Below are 22,030 nucleotides of genomic sequence, written 5' to 3'. Positions count from 1 at the left end.
ATAATATTTACAGCAAAATGCAAAATGTCATTTTCAGATTTTTTTTCTCCTGTCGTTACTGGAAAACCAAGCCTGTTATTTAAAATCATTCAGGGTCTCTCCAATAATTGTATAGAAGTAGGCATTATGCTATATTATTAAAGCTGTAATTTCCTGCTGAATCTGGCTGGATGTTTCTTTTTATCACTTGGCAATTTCTATCTAGTTATGGCATAATTAAGTTTCCTGACCCTTGCTCACTCTCTTAACAGGACGCTTAGAAATATACTAGAATTGCAGATCTTCAACCTGATGTCCTCTCTCCCCACACAGTAATGGAATAAAATTATTAATCCAGTAATTGTACAGAACACATTACTTTGCATTGAATGTTCCTATTTCTCATTTTCTGTTAGTGACAATCAGGCAGAGGTACAAATCATTTCTGCAGGGAGCAGAGCCCTTGAAAAAGCCTCTCATTCACTCCACTGGAGCTACCTGTACAGCTGTGATTATTCAAAGTCTAACACAGTACTAGGCTCAAGCGAACAAAACAAAGTTAATAAAATGGAATAAGGAACAAGATATTTTCCTGCCTGCAGCCTCCTATATGCCAAAATTAGAACCTTACCTCCAAATGATAAACCACATTTCCAATTGCATTTTTATAACAAGACTAATGAGCCTCAGCTAAGCATTTGAGACTTGGCTGGCGTTAGCAGTGGCCATTTACCGTGGGGGTATGCTCTATATGCCTGGGCCACTTAGAGGGGTAGGAGGTGAAGGAAAGGAAAGAAGTTGGAAAGAAGACAAAGGATCCATGTTCTTGAACCTTAGTATCCAAGCACTAACAATGTGTGCCTGCACCCATTAAAATCTCCATAAAAGAAATCCTAGCTGTGCCACAGTTAATTGCAAAGTCCCAACTGAATTCAGTGGAGTTACTATTTACACCTAAGAAATTTGCAGTTTGCCCTGATGTGCCTTGACCTGAATCTCAGTTTGTTCATTGCCTACATGGGACTTCTGAGCCTGGTAAGCGATACTCATCCCCACAGACGTTACAAGCTCCACAACTCAGCAAATGAATAAAGGCTTGGAAAACAACTTTCTTTTTTTTCTTTTCTTTTTTTCTTTTTTTTTTCTTTTCTTTTTTTTTCTTTTTTTTTCCCCACACACATCTCCTCAACCAATCCACCCAATATCTTTGCTTTACTTTCAGGTTAGCCACAACTGGAGCAGGAAGGGGGAGATGTTGTATTTTATTTTATCACCATTTTCTAAGAACACAAGTTGAATCTGCTCCTGCACAGTGTCTCAATTCTAGCAGTGGATCTCCCTAAAATATGTAGTCATAATCTTTACACTGGTCTCCTCCCTTTGTACTGATTGCACCAGGCTTATCCCCTCTCTGCCTCTTAGAAGAAATATATTATCTCACTAAAACCTGCTGGTTTATTGGACTGAAGTCCTGCAAATATATCTTCAGCATGCACTTGAATTGATGGAACAAGCTTGTGAGAAAGTCTCTGGAGCAATGCTGCTCCTTTAATAAAATCCTGATCTTAGAGAGGATAAATAGCAAAACAAAATCCCTATCTTCATGAATAACTCCAGTGATTTTATTCAGATGCAATAACATGTTTCAAATTGAAACAAGTCAAAGTGCTGTGTATCATTACAAAAAAGAAACACAAATAAAGCATAGGATGCTGCATTAGGATACTCCATTTGATCACATTTCTTTCTTTGTATTTTTCCGCGCTCTTGCCTTGTCCTCTAATAATGAATATCTGTGTTTTTCTGAGCAGCAGACTGTACAGCCAGAGAGTGCTGGTTGCATAAGCATTTCCATTACAGACTGTCAGGTTTATAAACTCATCTGTGTTCCTTCCTTTATATCTGTACGAGAGGAACTTGTGCAATTTTCACTCCTCTGGTAAATTGAACTTATCAAATAATAAAAATGCTGTTCTAAAGTACATTAGACAATAGGCCATTTCCAGTGAAAAACAATACCACAGCAGTCGTTTCAAGATATCTTTTATTTTTTTTTGGCTATGCTTTGTAAGGTTTTTGGTTTGTTGTTTGTTGGTGTTTTTTGTTTTTTTTTTACCTGCTTCAGAATAGCTCTGGTTTTATTTCCATTGAGTCAGTCACTGCAGAAAAGGTAATCACTATAATCACAGCAAAGATTTCTGTTTGTCTAGGGCACTTAAGTGACTGGCATCACTGTAGTGTCTGAGCTGCTTCCAGAGAAGTGTTTCAGAAAGGTTTGATGTGCACTAACTTTGTTTAATTGGTAATGCAAATCATTGTGTCTGTGACTTGCACAGTCATCTCAATGACTTCTACAATAATCAGCTTTTATACTGAGAATACTTCCCAATCTGAGGTTATAAAGATGAAGAAGCTGTGAACTTTTAAAATAGTTGCTTCTCTCTCTTGCGCTGTCATTTAAACACAGCATACACTAACTGAAGTTTATTTCTTCAAAACAGCTCCATTTGCACAGAGCAGGTAGCAACCAAAAAAAAAAAAATACAGTGATTTATTAAATTATTATATCTTTGCACATATTTGGTAAGTGATGGACTTGCAAGCCCATCATAGATAGAGATGCATCACATATGAGTGTGTTATACAAAGACATAATCAGGTATTTGTGTACAAAACAGTTACTAGAATATAGCTTTACAACATTGGCTTGGTCTGAGGTTTTGCCTTTGCAATAGGAGCATGGTCATCTCAACAGACATAGAAATTATATACTTGTGTGAATCATAAACTTTTGTTTTATACAAAGATCTCTATGTATACAGATAATTTCTTTAGTGTATCTGCAGAAAACAGATTGGCTATTTGCAAACATACAGGATATTTAGGTTCAACTTATTCTAAAATGTATGGTTTTCCAAAATGGAGGTTTTACACTTCCGCTTCCAAACTTTTCCTCCCTTTAAGTACATGGCAAGCACACTGACACATGGGGAACTGCTCAGCCTGTCTGGCTGTCCTGACTTATCACATGTAGATCCTCAGGAGCCAGGACACTAAACAAACTGTGTTATCATTATCATTCTCATTATCGAAGCCCAACGGTATTTGTTTTGGATTGCTAAGCACCCTAAACATAAACATTAAAAGAAAACAATACATGTATCATCTGTCCATCTAAGCAAACAGTCACATGAGGTCCACAGTACTGCATATGTTTCCACAGTCAAACCATGCCAATTCTTATTTGATTTCACCTGTGTGGACCTACTTATTTTTACCAATTGTCAAGAAAAAATATTTAAAATGAAAAGTTGATGTTCTGTAATTTCATTTACAGTGTTTTGCCTGATAAGAGACTAATGGTGATACAATTACAAATCCTCTAAATCAGTTCCTAATAAATACATGCATTCATTATGAGGAGGTGGCAGGGAGGAACTATCACTTAGCTTTCTATAGTTTCATTGGTAAAAATGATCTTGGAAGCAGGAGACTATATTAATTTTTTCCTTTTGGATATATATTTTTTTTTAATCTAGAAGTCTGGAAGACATTTCTAAAATAGATCTGTTTTTTTTTCATTCTGCAGAATAATGCATGAATGATTATAACATATGCTCTATCTCCAGTTTTTTCAACCAGTGGAAAAGTGCCTGACACAATAATCACAACTTGTTGGGTTTTCAATCTGATGCTGTCCTATTTTATCATGGTAGTTAAATGTCCATTCTTGTTCCGCGTGATAAATGTTATGGCCATTTAACAGTACCGAAAAAGAGAGACATGTTAAACCAAATATTGCTTCAGATTGTGTCTTTTATTCTCCTTTATCATCATATCTTAATTTATAGTATAATCATCATTATCACAACTGTCAGCCTCATTTAACCTTCCCTGCTCTCCCATGATTCTCCGCTGTCAGGCCTGATTGCCTGCCTTCTGCTGACGGGCTGATAATGCCTGACTGATTAGCCCTCCCCGAGAAGAAGACAATGATATATAGAACTGCGCGGCTCGCTCTATATATTAATGAGGAGCTGGCAAAGCTTTGATAAGGCGGTGGAATAATCCATCAGCCAGAGAAGGAGCTTGTAAAACTGGTGGAACATTTCATGGGAAAAACACCTGGGAAGGATGTAATGACCCGGCAGCTAAATACCTCTCAGCCCTCCTTCCCCTCTTGTAATTAACATCAGATAGCTACTGTGTGGATAGCATCCCAGGCGTTATCAGTCCCCAAATCCGGTTTGGTTCTCCCTTTTTTGCACCCAGGGCTTTAGGGCCTTTACAACGTATTTAGCAAGTAGGCAATTAATAGCTCATTTTCCTTGGTGTTAGGAACTGTTTATCTTCTGAACTAGCTCTTATCACAGACCGTTACCTATGAAAGGCGAGAGTCATCGGTGTTTTTGTGCTCTAGTTGTTACACTTACTCAGCAGAGGCCTGCTTCGCCATTAGATACAAAGCTTCTGATGGCTACTTGAGTTTGAATGCACTGTTATTACAGGTATTATATGAAATTGCTTGTGTTATGTGAAGGGGATTATAGAGGTTTTGGATCAATAACTTCAGTGGATGTTGGGAGTGATTACAGTGCTCTGTCAATTTTTCCCATTTGGCTGTCAGTACTGATTTACAACACACCACCTCTTTTATTCACATCAAATCACTCATTTCATTGGTAAATTCTATATATCTCAATTTACTTTAAGTAGCTGATTTGTGTAAAATAAAATGACTTCCTCTCTTCTGTGTATGTGAGAGTGTGTGTGCACGTATACACACAACAGATATAACCCTATAGAGCCATAAATGGCACAGATGTTTATGGAGCTCTTTGTCCTCTTGCAAAGGACAACATGCAATATCATACAGGTCACTTAAATGAATATGTATAGATGAAACATTTCTCCAATGGCTAGGTTTTTTTTGACATGGTTTTGTCTTCCATTATACAAAGTGGCAGATCTGTTGAGGCACAATGGTTCAGAGGATGAAGCTGAAGTATTTTACACCTCTGGAAAACAAATTCACAAAATAACTTGAGGCTATCTAGCACTGGATAAACAGCCCCCAAAACCGCCCCTGGCATTTCAGGCTTCAGACTTGAAGCTCAGTGCAGAAGGTCCATCCTGAAGAAGGGAGCTCAAGACAAAGATGTGGATAATACATAGGAGATCCACTCCCACTCGGATTGGTTTTACAGTACTGATGGGGACTGACAGAATTCACTTCCTAAGAGGAGGCGCTAGGCATTTTGTAAAGTAAAAGCCTTCCTACTCTGAAGGGAATTGCATTTTTTTTAATTTTTTTTTGAACTTTATTTTTCTTTTTCTAAATATCAGGCTTCCTGTTTCCAGGGCCTTTTTTAGAAGTGATAAAGGTTAGTGAAAAAAAATGAGAGCTCCAAGAAATAACCACTGATAAATTAAGTTTGGCAAAAGGAAGAACAGTGAGATGAAACATGGTAAGATAGTCTGGTATTTACGTACCTGTTGAAACTGTGCATTAGAAGAGCAAGGCATCATGTGTAATCCTTCTAACAAATGTCAGTGAAGTGAGGATACATGTTTCCAGTTACATGCTTATGGAGCTCCTTTATTTCATGTTGTGAAATGTATGTATCTATTCCACTAATTTGGAATAAAAAACTATCAGTGTTTTCTGTTAGCCTTGACCTAAAAGGGGCCCTATATTTTTTCTTAAAATAATAAGCAACATATAGGAATGGCCTATAAAGAGAAAACAATAAAATTCTAAACAAATTATTCCAATGAAATAAGATTTGAAGAGTTAAATTTATTAAAAAAAAAAAAAATTTACAGAACTATTAATTCAGAGACTTTCTAAGTTTTAAACCCATTACACGGAAGTAAAGGATTATAGATTATAAATAAAATATATTTATTATCATTCTTGGAATAAAATGTCTTATTTATTTTTATCATTACTTCCACTAAAGTATACAGGTTAACATTGTTAAATTTTCAACTCTCAATCCTTTTCCTTCACTGCAATATATTTCCTAGTATAGATTATAAATTTTAAAACATGCAAATACCAAATGATGCTCAAAAGCTAACAAGTAAAATCTCTATAAACTATTTTTGTATTTCTGAATAGTGATATTATCCAGGTAACACCATGTTATAGAATATGACTTTGAAGTAATAGATCTCTTAAATTGCCTCTCTTAAGAGTCCTAACACAAGTGCTTCCACAGGAGTATTTAGTGTTTTTACTAATACAAAACAAGCCCACAGATTATATGTTATAATTATGCTAGTATTAAAAATTACCTGAGAATATAGGATAATGAAATAAACCCTCTTTCTCAAAACATTCAGTCACTGAAAACATTTAAAAAAATAAACATGGGTCAAAACCATTATAACCCCTCATCTTTTGGAAGGCTGAGCTGATTGCAGCTAGAAATAACCAGCAACCAAAACTCAAAGCTCGAAACCACAACTCAGTTGATAAGCCATTGATCCACAAAAATACAGACTGCTACACTTACTTGTACTGTATTGTTTCTGTAGATCAAGAGCAATTTTGCCAGTATATCTTGTGGGAAGAGCTGGTGTCTGGCAGCAGTAATGTTAGCAGTACTAACTCCTGCCTTGCACACAATTTGAATTATTTGTGCTTTAAAAGTTACAGTCAAATAACTTTGCTCTGAGGCCTAGAGAGCTTAAGCTTGAGTTCTGTAAGGGCGCATGTAACTATCCTTGTGGCAAAATAAGGCACAGGTGTAGGTAGCTTACCAAATCAAAGCTCTATCAATTCTTTACATGGATTATAGCTCTAAAACATTTGGAACTTGTATGAAAAATTGAGAATATGTGCTCCATTTGAATAACTAGTTTAATAAAGATTTACAATAGCCAAAGTAGAAATTTATGTATGGATCCAAAGAAATCATCACATTGTCTTGGCCAAAGAATGTATGTTGCCAAGTGTCCTACAAACACTGCTTTATAAATGGAAAATGATAATCTTGAAGGTAGTGTAACAGTATATTGGAAAAAGATTACCAATATACGTGACTACTAAATAGCTACTCCTTCAAGAAAAGCACAGAGTAAACAGAAATTTATGAGAAAATTAATATTGCTCCCTATCATAAATTTATCAGCATGTGTTCACAGGTCTCAAAGTAGGTATGTAAACTTAGTCCTGCTTTCAGTGCAAACCTGTGAAGAAAATTTCAATGGTAGGAGAAGAAGGATCTGAAACAGATGTGTAATGCCTTTGAAATGTATTTTATGACTCAGATCACTTTGCCTTGATGCACACACTCATGGGTCATGCTCTTTTGCACATCAGAAGCGCTCAGTTTTCTCTGTAGCACTGGCTTTTGCTCATTTACTCAGTCATGTTACGTCAGCTGGCAAGATGATAGTTTTGAGGAGAAAGGTGTTGGATATGGTGTGAGGGATGTACTGCCCTATGCCTGCTAGTTTTCCAGACAAGACTCATCATTCTCCATGTCCCCAGGCAGGAGCTGCTCCTGCCACCTGCACTGGCAAACAGAGAACAGACCTGTCTTCAGCTAAGTGAAACCCCACAAACAATCATGGTCTTCTGTTTCACAATGAAAACTTAGACTTTGTAGAAAGTTTCTCACCAGGGTTGCCTAAGGCTTAGATAAAGCCCTAAAATATGTACAAGAGGGAATCAATTCTCAACAGCAGGCAAGGTCAGACTCAAGGCTGATACACACGACTCCCCATAAAACCTTGAGAAGGATTTGAAAAGGTAGTAATAAGTATTCCATCAGTTTTAATTCATGTGTACTGTTTGTAAATCTGTCATGTTTAAATATCATTCTTTTACATATGCTATGCAAATGAAAGGCAGATAAAGCATTGTTTTGATGAAAGATTGAGAACCTCATACAGACATATAGCTGTAGCATTCAGGGGCTATGAGGAAGAAAAAAGAATTATGATGGTTGTGATGAAATCATCTGCCAGGCTGGGGCCATGGGCTAGGTGCTGGGAGGTGGTGAATTAAAAACTCTCAGGATAATATGAACAAATTGACAAGTAACTTTAGCAACTGTGTGACTATCTGAATGGTTAATGGCATAGAAAAAAATCCTTTAAAATGACAAATAACAATTCAAGAATTTCTTTTCCAGGAAGTGTAGAAACTAAATGACACTTTAGTCCACACTATACTGAAACTTTTTTTAATTGCTTTAATGTACTGATTCATGTCAGTGACACATTTGTTGACTGTCTAATACCCCAACAAGGCTTTATGTAATTTATTATGAGGCATAAAATGTTTAAAAGAAATTTGGTCTGAGGTTGGTTTTGGTTTATTTTGGTTTTGGGGGAGAGAAGGTGTAAGTCAGATGCTTATTTATGCAGTTTCCCTGAAACAAGGATAACTTTATACAATTTTTTGCCTAAAGTAAAAAGATGGAAGAATGTTTTCAGGGTGTTTGGACAAACAAGTCTGGATATTCTTTGAACTCAGCTGTGATCAGTACCTAGAGAAAAAAGCTGTGAACTAAACAATCAGAAGGATTGATCCTCCTGATCACCTGCAGATGTGATTTAGTTGCCTACATTGGCCAACTTAGTTGCCTTACTTGCCTAAAGAAGCAATACCGTGTTCGAGATAGGTAAGGGTCTCCAGGTGGGCTCTCAGACTTCGGTCCAGAGCAGTATTGATCTTTACTATCTCCTGTATTACACCTGCTGGCACCGTAAGGATGTCTCAGACAAACTGATTTTTCTCAAATGGTCCTAGCTGTCTAGGTTTAGGCAACCAAAACAAGTTTGCTAGATTGACAGCCAGAGCATTGGGTCTTCTAAGCATAGTTTTGCTGCTAAGTTCTGCTTAGTAACTTGCAGTAGTTCTGAACACTACCTGTATGTGTAAGGCTCCTTTTGACTTGAGTAAACGTACTGAAAAAACGTACTGAAACGTGCTTGCTAAAATTCTACTTATGATTTCTTCTTCACATTGGATTTGGCAAATCTGGGGGCCTAAATATTTTTTTCTTGTTACACAGAGGAGGTAGCTGTAGATTGCAGAAGTCAAATGACTTGTCAAGTCCCACGTGGGCAGCAAGTTCAGGAGTTATACTTCATGACATTCAAACCAGTGAAAGACATCTCAGGCAAATATCTTCAAGGCTCTGATTTTATAATTGTTAAATCATACTGCAGCATGCCACTTCATTTATGAGACTGTTGCAAAGATGTTTTATAAAACTTGTCTGCACTTATACAAGGTGAATATTACACGTAGCTCATGGTGAAATACAATTTTACACGGACTTGTCTTCCTTGAAACTGGAACTATCATTTGCATAGCTTGTCATGCTGTAACTCAAGAGATATTTGCTACAGCCAAGGGGTGACCTTAAAAGTGTGAGCCAATTCCCCCAACAGTATGAGGACAGTATACCTAGTTAGTTGTGGGAGACATATAAAATGGAAAGCATAGAGCAGCTTGTCACTGTACTGAGTCATTGTTGATATCCTTCTATGCAAGAAACAGTATTTTTTTTTCTGTTTTCATCTCTGCACCTCTCAGACACCACACATTCATTTTAAAAGATGAAAATTGTACAGCCCAAAGCTTCCTCACCATCACTTCCAACAAATCCCTGCACTCCCAGAAGTCACAGAAGGTCAAGTACTTATGCTCCATGGCTTTTAATCCTACAAAAGAGGAGCAGGACTAGAAGGCTCTTAGAAGCTTTGCCACAGATCATCCTTGAGGGCACTTCTGCACAGTCCTGAGCCAATGCGAAAGGTTGGAAAACACAGACCTCTGGCTTACACTTCACAAAAGTAAATTTAAAAGAAGATATATAAGATAAAGCTTATCCTGGGATGAGCATTCCAGGTACATACTGATTAAATGTGCTTGTGAGGCTTTTGCTCATTCACAGGAAATGAGTTTGCCATTCCAGCCATTCTCTGTGTCAGTACCTCTGAGAAAAAAACAATAAATCCTCCTGATTTACCTGTGTATAATTTACCTGTGGGTTAGATGACCGTATCTTGTGGTTTCGGTTTCTGCATATCTTCTGAACTATGTGGTGTGTGAACTGGGACACATGAGCAGGCTTGCAGTTCAATCTGAACTGCTTTGCTCTACTTCAGAAATGCTTTTACCTCGGATGAATGTGTCTCAAGCGTAGCTGAGGGTTTTGTCTCAGCCCTTTGCCATGAAGTTTTCACTTCAATGCGGGGTTAGGATCCTAACACTCATGTTTAAATTCTAGTCTTAGCTGTCACTCAGCCTCAGTCTCAGCTTTCCCTCCCGTAAAATGTGAACAATGACTTTTTTCCTGCAGGCAAAATGCTGTGAAGGACAGCAGATTGCCAATCACCATGTGCACTATTTGCAGTAAGGATCCTTGTCCCCCTCTACAGAAAGGGCAAAAGCAGTAGTTTGCAGGTCTCTGTGTCTGGTCCTGCAAAGGAGGAGCATGAGGCAATTGGCAGATGTACTTTATGCAGTGCTCTGCAAGCAAATCCCCATCTGGGACCAGACAGGATTTCCACAAAAGATGGGGCTTCCCACAGTGTTAACCTTGTGTAATTGATTTGGAGGGGAGCTACAGGGACATCATTCCTGGACACAGGAATGGGAAATGAAAGCTAGCAGGTCAGAGCGTGACCCCCATATTACCTACCACCCCAGGTGAAGAGAAGGCTGATTTTCTGGTTCACAAGAGTGTCCCCACCCTATGAGGGACCTGACAAGAGGCACGAATCTCAAATACCCCACCCAACGCCACTCTGATGGGCTTTGCTGAATGTGGCTGTGAGAGAGCGGTTGCAGTTAGAGCATTCACTGGGTTATGAAGTGTCAGTACAATGAACTATTAAGAAAGGTTAGTGCAAACATGGTGATAAAATCTTGCTGTACCAAGAGCTTGCTGTGTTTAGCTCAGTGATTGCATATGGCTGTTTGTCAGAAACCCACTGTCCTCCATTTTACCCAAATTTTTCTTCCCCACATATGAATATCCAAGATAAATGCTTTGTCATTAATAATTTCTGGTTCTTTGAAAACAGGAAGATATCTGAGGTGGCAGAAAGGCTGGGGACAGATTTGGCCCAAAGTTTTGCATGTACCCACTAACTCTGGGAGCACTGTGCAGAAACAGGTTAAATAGCAGGAACCATTTTCAGCACAAATATCTATAAGTTCCTTTGATTAATCACTACAGCAAATCCAGATGAAGTCAACTTCTGATTCCAGCTATTTCAGAGACATAGGTTTTTCCCCTTCTCCTCATAACATCCGTCTTCCGAAAATGAAAGGAAAAAGGTGTTTAATATATTTTATTGCTTAGCATGGGAATACCTGGTCACCAGTTGCACACCTGATATCAGGAATTGGTACTTGCCTTTTCTAGCAGTGATGTTCACGTCAAAGGGTGGCTGCAGAAAACCTTATGTTTACCACTTTAATACTATGCCTATAGATGTAAATGAACATTCCCTAATGAAATGCACAAATCTGATTAATCTGAGATCAGTCCAGTATTCTGCTCCTGCACTTAATTCATGGATAAACAGATACTTTTGTTTTTTAAATACCTCAGGTATTTTCCTCTCTGTTAACAAATACCAATCGATCTTAATTTAGTTGCTCTGTTCTGTGGTGGTTTAATTTGAACTCTCTTCTGATAGGACAAAGTTACTATATTTTTAAGCATGGTAATCTATGTGGGTGAAAACAGCAATGGGGAATTTCTATGTGACACATTTAATAGTTCAAATGAAAAATAATTGAATACTTTGCAGCTCAAAAGTAGTTTATCTCCATGGGTATTGCACTGTTTAGAGTTACTTAGTTTGACCATGTTAAAGCAAGAATAGATTGTACAGTTGTGGAGCATATTATTTGTGGTCTATTTAGTCTGATGTTTCTTCCAGAGAAAACCCCTCTTTATTTGGAGTAGAAAGCTCAAACCAAAATATGTAGGAATGGTAAAAGCTTTCCGTAATAAGCCCTTATCTAAGGTGAAAACATTACTATTTTGAAAAACAGGTTAATTCAGGAGCCTGCCTACACTTACTGATTCCAAGTGAAAACGATGCTTACTACCATCTCAGCTGTTAAACATTTTACAGCTCAGCCTTTTATCTTTCTGTTGTAGCTATTCCCAATCTTCTGTAATCAACTTCACGCAACTGATCACTGAATTTTATATTTCATTATCGTGATGATAATAAGCTTTCAGGTCAGGATCCATTTTTTTTGACTTTGTTTTCTAAGGCATCCCAGTCCCCATGAAGGTTCTTTAATGCCACATAACAAACCTGTGACTTTGGGGCACCATTCTGTAATCTCTACTTACAATTATTTTAATATCCATCACCCTAAGCAATGTCAGAATCCTCACCTTAAGATAAATCCCCCGGATGATAACTTCAAAAACTGATGCCTTTTGTACTGTGAGGGTCACAGGTTTGAGAGACTATGTTCCTTGAAACAGCACTGAAGATGCCTAATCCATTTTCTAGTCCTGTAATAATCAGATTAAAATTCAAACGTACCAAGCCTGGGCTTCCCATATGTAGGCAAGCACACAAACACCTCACAGCTACAATGCAACCAGCTGATTAGAAGCTGCTTTTATTTCTTTTATTGGAAGTTTTGCTCAATTTTAACCCTGAGATTTGCTTTATAGAGAAGTGTCTGCATACTGCCTTCCTTTTGTCTCAACCAGAGGGTTTAATAGCTAAGGTAACTGAAAAGGACTAGCACCAGAAAGGCTTTGGTTACCAGAGTAACCGTAAAAACAGACCCCAGTCTCCATGGCAAAGAGAAAAGCTATTTGCTGCAGCCTTTTCAGACCTTGAACAGACACTGACAGTTTTCCTATAATCAGTGCAGATTATTTGTAGCAACTAACTATATTATAATGTTAACTATAGGAGGTCTTTGAAAATTTGCAGTGCAAAAAAAAAAAAAAGAAATAAATATAAGAATTATATTTTTTTTCTGGGTTAGGTGTGACTATATCATACATTTAGAAACGGTAACATAAATCAATCTAACGTATTCCAGTGAAACCGCCTCCTTCTAAACGTTTTTCTTTCCTTTTGTTTTTCTTTTATTTTTCTGCAGGAAATCTTCGTCTTTTGGGGTGTTTAAATACCTAACATCCTGGTGAAGAAGTTCTTAATGATAAATGTATATGTTATAGTTTTATTGCATGCTGCTTTCTATGTGTTTTGCCAAATACTACACATCAGTAATGCTTCATCTCATCTGAATTACTCGATAGCTGATTCTTCCTGGTGTCTGTTTCAGGATATGTTCAAATTGCACAATATATATTTTTAAAAGGATCTCTATAGTTTATGGGTCTACAAACCCTGCAATACAATTACCTAAATTACCAGTGCACATTATAAGTGCTCCTTATGGCTAATCACTCTGTCCTCAGTGAATTGCCTGACTTGCAGGGCCTTATTCTCTGTAACTGCAGTGTTCAGTCTCTGTCCTCCAAACCAATGTCTGTGAGAAGACTCATTAATATCAAAATGAGTTATGATGAAACTTAAGACTTTACCATCTTTAACTATATCTATTTAAATAGCTGATGATTGCCTTGCAGAGAGTTATACCACATTGTATTTCCCAGGTACCTTAGTTTCAAAAGAAAAATTTAATTGAGCAGTCATTCTGCATTTTAATGTGTGAGGTAAAAACATAATGAATAGAGAAAGCAGCTACTTAGAAGAATAGTTCTTCTGAAATGTGCATGTGCATACCTAAAATCATGCCCTGAACATGCACAGCAACTGAAGTGTAGGAGTGGTAGGGTGCATTCTTAAAAAATTACTTGACCTCATCTATTCTGGATTTTATTAGCAACATAAATTTTAAATACATATTTTTAAAAATTTCCATTAAAATATGCAGTAATTGCCACATATGTAACTATACATATTTGTTTATGTGTCACAGATACCAAGTTAAATTGACATATACAAAATATGCAAAAAACTAGAAAATTCAATATATATATACTCCAATATATATCTTCCAAACTACTTAATAAAATTAGGAAAAAACTGAATTTCAAATAAAAATCAATGCTTTTATTTGAAATAAAGAAAATAACTGTTAATTATGTTAAGCTTATTTTTCACTGTCTGTATCTGTGTTATAAACAAGCAAAGAATTGTCTAAATAATAGAACGAAAGTTTTGCCAGATACTTGTCGTATTGAAAGGAAAGAAAGCTTTCATCCCATTGTATAATGACTTTGCTTTAAAGGAAACTGAGGCAAAGATTTTTTGCTTAAAGCCACAGCAGCTTGAGCATCAAATCTGAGGAAATAACAGCACACCATGGCACCCACACCAGGATCCAGGATATGATTCTTCATCTTTCCTGTAAAAAGTCGTGTTTTTAAAGTGTTTTCTGTGTTTTGATGCTGAAATTAAAGGCACAGAACTCTGTGAGCTCAAGTAGACTCATCGGTTGAAATGACTGATGGAACATTAGTGGTGGAAGGGTTGAAGCACTTCCTCTTGGAATCAGGTTGTATATTTTTAACTGTAGGCATTTTCATTCAAATGAGAACAAGAAAACTTCACTGAGGGATAAGAAGCAGAGCTTACTGAAGGAAAAGCTAGAGCAGTGAGATCATAATCTGTTTCATCAGTTTGTCTTAATAATGGCATCTTGACATGATGATAGAGAAAAAAAACAAAAACCAAACTACCAAACCTAACCTAACCTCATTGTCTTCTTAAAATCTACTAATGTCAGTTAACTCTTTTCTGCAAGAATCTTATCAAGTGTGGTTAAAATAGAAACAGATTAAGAAAATTTAAAGCCAGAAGAAGCAGAGACAGAAAATATTAGCTCTTCTAAAATTACAGGTACTTAGGCTGGAAGATGATGGAAGAAAGAACATTAAGTAAAGGTCCCCAGAATCGGCAAAAGTCAGGGTCTTACTACTAAGACCATGGCAGACATGCACTTGCACTAGCTCCCACAAAACCTTTCAGCTAGTCTAGATTGCTGCTTCTCCCTAGTGCCAAAACTCTTCCTAGAGCTCTTCTAACTTCCATAAATAATACTCCCTGAGCAGGCTGTTACAGCAATCTCAAGCCATTTGAACTTCAACTCCCTATTCCAATGAATAGCTGTAGCTAGAAAGACCCACACAGAAGACCTAACAGCCAGCAAGGTAAGCTAGTTTGCCTGCGGGAGAATGGCAAAGCAGACATTCAAAACAGAATTTCCTACAGTTCAACTAATTGCCTGGATTATGAGACTATTGGCTGCTCTGAAGTCTTTCTTTTCTGCCTATTCATCCTGGTTGGATTGGGACTTATGGGGATTTCATGAAATTTTGAGATATTCTGTGCCAAGTCTCAAAACTAGTAAGGAGCATCACCTTCAGTTTTACTAGAGGAGACTTCTTGCTGCACCAGTTCACTCAGTGATTCCTAGGATACAGGAAAATGTCTTCTGACTAGTAAGGTGAAACAGAAAACTTTTGACCCAAGGTAATATTTTAAGTTGGTCCTCCAGAACATGAAAAAGTAGATGTACTTCACTAGGTAGACCTTTTCTGTATGGATTATGTCTTTTTTTTTTATGCTACATACTGAAACAGGTCTCTTGAAGAGAGAGACATAAATGTAAAAACAAGTCCATAACAGATAAAATATAATGTTGAATTCCAAGTAGAGTGACAAGCACTCCTGATGCCCCTTATATATTTAAAATTGCCATTCAGTTGCATTGAATGTAATTCATGCTATTTTTCCAAAGTATAATCCCACAAGGGTTTTGACCAAACAAAAATGCTCTAATGACTGCAAATGGTTCAAATATTCTGTCCAGTGAGTTGAAGTTAAGTGATAAAAGTTTCCATGTTAAAAGAAATAATAAGTGGAATTTCACACATATTATAGTAATCGTGAAGCATCCAATTTACATAGAAATAATGTAAAAGAATTCTGACCATGATGGTTTAAGTGAATCATTACATGCATCGCTGATACATTTAGAAAACTGCAGCATGCCAGGTATGTTTCTTTTAGCATAATAAGTCTTGTAATGGAGCCTTTAAAAGCCTTAAATGTATAGTTAGATTAACCTTTCTGTTTGGATTAAAAAAAAGAAGAAGAGAAAGAAGAAGAAGAAAACAGATAATCATTAAATAGTCAATTAAACCAACATTCATTTCCCTTTCCAAGTTAGTATAGTTTTTTTCAACTGCCCATCTCTCCAAGAAACATTATGCTGTTTACACTGTGCTCACATTTAAATAGCTTTGCTGCACTAATGTATTTTAGTTCCATAGGAGTTCACTCCTCCTCTCTGGATCAGTTACAGTTCAGAGCAGTACTGAGGTACTCAATCTCAGGTGGCATTGCACAGATTGATACTAGAATACAGCTGTGGGATCTAAGGAATCAGACTTCAGGGGAAGAAAGCTCTTCACCTTGTACAAATTACACCACCTGTGCCACAGGCAAACAAGAGCAAAAAAGTAAGTTGTTGTGAGTTCATCTTCAGGTGTTTTGGCATCTTCAGGTGCCAAAACAAATCTTCAACAAAATGCATGGGAAAAATATCTTGCCTGAGAAGAGCTACAATTTGTCAATTGCACTGTATGTGTTTGCATTTTTAAAAAAATTATTAACCCTGTTCTTATGTTTTCAATACCTTTTTTTTTCAGTTTTAGACTCTACCTTAGTAAGGGTTTTTTTAAGAAAGAGCTGGTTTGTTTTTTTTTTTGTGATGTGAAAGGTCTGCTGAAAACACCAACTGAAACAAAACAATCCATTCCATATCCCAAAGAAGTGCATTTATATCATCACCACTTCAGAAAAACATCTTAAATTGCATTCGAAGAAATTTGACCGTCACATTGGCAGTCCCTGAAAATCAAACCTCTTGGCCAGGCTGTTTCACCCCTATTTGGTTTTTTTTTCTTGTGTGGTCTGTGATTATCACACCATTTGTCTTTTCTGCTTCCTTCAGACCTCAAGGGAATGCAACATAATACGGATCCCAGAAACAGATTTGGATTGAATTTGATTCTTTCCAATAGAGAGTTCAAACAGCAGAAGAGGGTCACAGAATCAATATGCTCAAAAAAACATGGGTATTTCAGAGAAAAACTCAGTCACGATACAAGAGGGAAAAGCAGCTGTTCTCCCCTCTTCACCTTCACCCTTCCACTGTTGCTGCTGCCCTCCTCTTTCCCATATCACTCCCTTTTGGAAGCTGCTTTCAAATCTCATTTTTTGTGTACCCCTCCTGCTGCAGCTAGCCCTCTCCCTCTCTGGCTTCTGCTCTTTCCCAATGCTGGCTTCTTCTGTTGCCTCCACCACAAAGCTTGTGTAGCTCTGCATGCAAATTCACAGGCATGAGATTGCATAGACTTCAGCTTTAAAAGACTATTCCATTCACTGAAAAAAATCTCCAGTCTGACTGCTTCCCATGATACCTCCTCCTTTGAAGAGCTAAATGTTGAACATGATGGAGAGGCAATATAAATGGACACTAATTATAGCAAATCCAAGACCCTGAAAGGTGGCTGATTTTGAATATTTACAAATAAATACAGAAAAAAAAAACCAACAAAAAACTTTTAACATATAAGTCTACAAGTGAATCAGTCCAAAGTTTTTTACTTGTGTTTTCACTCCATGACTGTGGGTATAAAGCTATGATACCTCTTCCAAATTACTCCTAGAGCAAATAAAACCTAAAAAATGCTAGACAGTTCTGTGAAATTTTTTTTTTAGATTTCATTAACAGTAGCAATATTCATGTAACTGCTGTTGTACAGGGGTGTTTTGGTTCGTGATGTAATTTAGATAAATTCCCACTGAATAAGCTCCACATAGTAAGGTACAATCACAGCAGCCTTTTTTGTATCCCTCTACTTTCATGAAGCATCAGGTTGAACTTGCCATTTGCCTGCTTCAAAATGGGTGTGGAGGAGAACAAAACAAAACAATATACAGGCTTGAGCACTTCTAGTCGCAGAACTGCACTGCCATGTGTATCTTACAGCATGGAATTACAACCAGAGCTTCTCCTCCTGGAGTCAAGATAGAGTTGACAAATGCAGACCTCCTGTGAGATCCATGTTCACTTCCAGATACCATTCCATGAGGGCACAGATCACCTACAGGAGCCAAGTTACATCTGACAGCCTACTGCAAGTATCTTGGCTAAGCTAAGGCATCTGAAATACATAATGCTGGGTAGCTGAATCCATCCTCATAAAATATAAATTTCCACAATATTTCAAATTTCCACAGCAAAAGAAAATTTATAGCCATCTTGCTTGCAAAGAAATCTAGAAAATATGTCTTGTGTGTAACCAGTACTGGTTGAACCTGCTGAGATCCATGAGCATCTCTGAGAAATATTCATAGACTAATTCATTATTAATGTGAATGGAGGTTTTGTGGCACCTAGATTTAGACACTTAGCTAAGCTTTAAAGGGGTACTAGTTTCCTCATCTTGCCTGTGCATAGAGTGATCCCTGCGGTGACGGCAAACTGACATGGGTCAGTGTCAGTCTTTCTGCAGGGACTATGAAATGGCACCAGGATGATCAAGCTTCTAACTTGACCAGTTAAATTCAGTGCATAACTGTGAGTGGCCTGAGCAACATAATTGCCAGTCCCTACATACCCACAATGTAAGGTCTGCAGGGAGAAGAAGGCATTTGAGGCAATCAACCCATCAATGTACAAATTAATACCTTGAATGCTGATGATTCAGACTCTCTTTGAATCTGAGAAGACCTCTACTGCTTCTATGGATAGAAAGAAGGAAATATTCCTGTCAATTAGTCTGCAGGAGCAAGACAGTGGGAGATGTGCTCTTGGTGCACAGGAATAGGAAAGAGCCAGCACAGAAGCTCAGAGCTCTGGGTTGTTACAAACTACTCCTTGATCAGAGGTTGGTCACTGCCAGCTATAATATGAGGTAGCTACCAAGGAAGGACAACACTTCTAATTTCTGTAATTTATCACATATATGCCACAGCAGTTCCAAAGACTATACCAGAGATGATTTCAGAAAAGAAAGAGAACTTTTCTTCATGTTCCTTTTATTCTTAAGAGGGTACGAATCTGACAAAATATTCATCTTCTGGATTCTAAATAAAGATACCAAATGTTGTCTACAGAAGTAAAAGTTTTAAAGGTTGCACATGAACAATTGCAAATGACCAAATGTCCTGGGTTCAGCAGTAGCAGTCATTTTTCTCCTTCTTGGTAGCTGGTTCAGTGCTGTGTTTTGACTTTCGGCTCAGGAACAGAGCTGATAACAATGATGTTTTGGTTTGGCCAAGGACTTTGTGAGCCTCACGCTCTGCCAGGGAGGAGGGGAAGCCAGGAGGAAGCAGAGACAGGACACCTGACCCAAACTGACCAAAGAGGTATTCCATACCACAGCACGTCATGCCCAGGATGTAACTGGGAGTTGGCCGGAAGGGCTGGGAGACTGCAGGGTTGGAGGAGGTATCGGTCAGAGCTTGGTCGGGCTTGGGGGGTGAGTTATCGGTTGGCTGGTGGTGAGGTGTTGTATTCTCTTCCCTTGTTATTTCCTTTATCATTGTTATTATTGATGGTAGCAGTAGTGATTTGTGTTATACCTTAGTTACTAAACTGTTCTTATCTCAACCCGTGGGAGTTGCATTCTTTTCGATTCTCCTCTCTGTCCCTCCAGGAGTAGGGCGAGGGAAAGAAGGGGGGGAGTGAGTGACCGAGTTACCTGACTGAGTTTAAACCACGACACCCAATGGAAAGAAAGGGCTTGAATGCTCTCTACTGTACAGTGGCCATTTCTTAATCTTTGGTCTAATGAAGGGCTCTACCACTGACTAAGCATATGAATAGTTTTACTGATTTGCAAACCATTGCTAGTGTACTTTATGCTAAGTGCATGTTTATATCAGTGTCCTGTAAGATGTGAAGGTGCCAAGAGTAATTCCTATTATTTTCTGTAAATTGTGGAAAGATTAACAGAAGATTGAAAAAACTTTTCATATGCTTTGATAGAAAGTCATAGAAATGTTTCATTCTGTTAAGGATTTAATGCTTCATTCTTGCTAAGGCAAACTATTTCAAGAAACGCCTTAAATGTCTCAAAAACATTTTCAGAAGGAAATATTGGCATTTTTCTAATTTTCTGTGAAAGGAAATCTTAGCAAGAAAAAACATTTCCCATGAAAAATAAAGCAACAAGAAGTTCTGGCCGGTTCTAAAAATTACTTGGAAGTGGCACAGAACAACACTGTATGCAAGTCAATACAGCAATATTAATTCTAAACACCTTCTATTCCGATGCTAAATCAAATTTTTTTCAGACTACCTAAACTGACCATTTTCTTCCTCATATTCCTACAAAACATACATTTTTAAATGGCACTTTTACAATTCTTACAGAAAGTTCAGTCCCCCAACTTCACTGACACCATTGTGGAGAAAAACGTCCACGTTCTGTGGCACTTGGGGATTGCACAAGGCATCCCTTCCCAATTTCCGTGGTGATGGCAATGGTCACTGTCTTACAAATTTATTGGTTTTGTCACAACTGATCCCCAAAACAGCTGAAACAAAGCAGATATTAGTTTGAAGCCATTGCTCCCAAATGCATGAATTTGATCTCTTGCAGTCGTTTTAGAGAATGGGTCCTGCAGGTGATGGTTGAAGGGAAAAGTAGCAAGGAGACACAACAATTGAGAGCAGAAAACAGTGATTCTCCCTGAAATTTACCATCAAGGAAACCATACTCAAAGATGTAGGAAGAGATTTATCCTACTTTCAGACCAAAAATTAACAATTTATTTTTTCTCTTTTTTTTTTTTTTCCTGTGTTAACTGTAAATCTTACAATTGACTTCAGTAACAACAAAAATCTTGTCAGCCTGGTGCATGATACAATCAAAAGGAAAGGAAGGTTCCCACAAACAGTGTTTTTGAGAAGATTTTGGAGTACGTCTGCATCTGCAAATTTGCCTTGTCTTGCTCTCAGCTGGCTGGATATGAACAACCTTTAGCCCCTGACTTGTACAACTATGCAAGCATGGCACTATGCCCGGGGTGATTAACCCCTCTAGGAACATGGCAGCTTGCAAAACATATAGGTAAGCATATATATATCTGCATCTGGCCACACGAATAAGCATTTAAAAATCCATGCATCACCTACAAGAAAGATTCTATTCAGTCTACACAAACACGTGTCCCTGTATGCATGCAGAATGGATAGAATATTTGTGTTCAGATATGTGAACATCAGCGAATGCAGCAAACCCCCATTATATTCTACCATCAACAAAATTTAAAAATTATAATCAGGGAGGAAAAAAATGATTTAGCTCATTTTAATTTTACCATTAAAATATCAGGCAAAGAATATGAATACCTATGCCAAAATCTTATCAATAATATCTTTTGGATTGAGAGAGATTACTGGAGAATACTACAAAAGAGATATTATATGGTGTAATAAGTGCGGTTGTTACAGCACTGGGAGGGCAGTGGGTGGTGGCAATTCCAGCAGACTTAGCGGCAGCAGAGGAAGATATATTAGAGAATGCCAGACTCACTCACAACCAATTAGTAGCATGGAACTGAGGAGAGCACAGCAAGAAGACCTAATAATAAGCATTCTTAAATGTAAGAAACTGATGCATAGGATGTATTAAAGTCAAGGGCTATGATTTTTTAGGAAGCCAGTTGTAGCTTACCATCTATTTAGTGTAGCTTTTCCTGCCAATTGAAGCAATGCTCATTATATGAGATTAATACTATGTGTGTTTGAACTCAAATGTGTTCTCCATGCTACTTTTTCTTATTATGATGCACGTACCTTTTAAGCTAATCAGTAAAAAAATAAAAAGATGATGATGTTGCTTAGTGATTTTTTCTCCTATTTTTTACTATAATGAATGCTCATTTCACTCTGAAATGGTAATTAAAAAACCCTATCTGTGTAAGTCATGACTATCCACAATAGAATCTAGTAATAAGCAAAGTTCTTAATTCTGGAAAA

Source organism: Pezoporus occidentalis, unplaced genomic scaffold (assembly GCF_034315485.1).
Source record: "Pezoporus occidentalis ecotype Australia unplaced genomic scaffold, CSIRO_AGI_Poc_V1 ctg105, whole genome shotgun sequence".
Taxonomy (NCBI): Eukaryota; Metazoa; Chordata; class Aves; order Psittaciformes; family Psittacidae; genus Pezoporus; species Pezoporus occidentalis.
Note: the sequence above shows the minus strand (reverse complement) of the source record.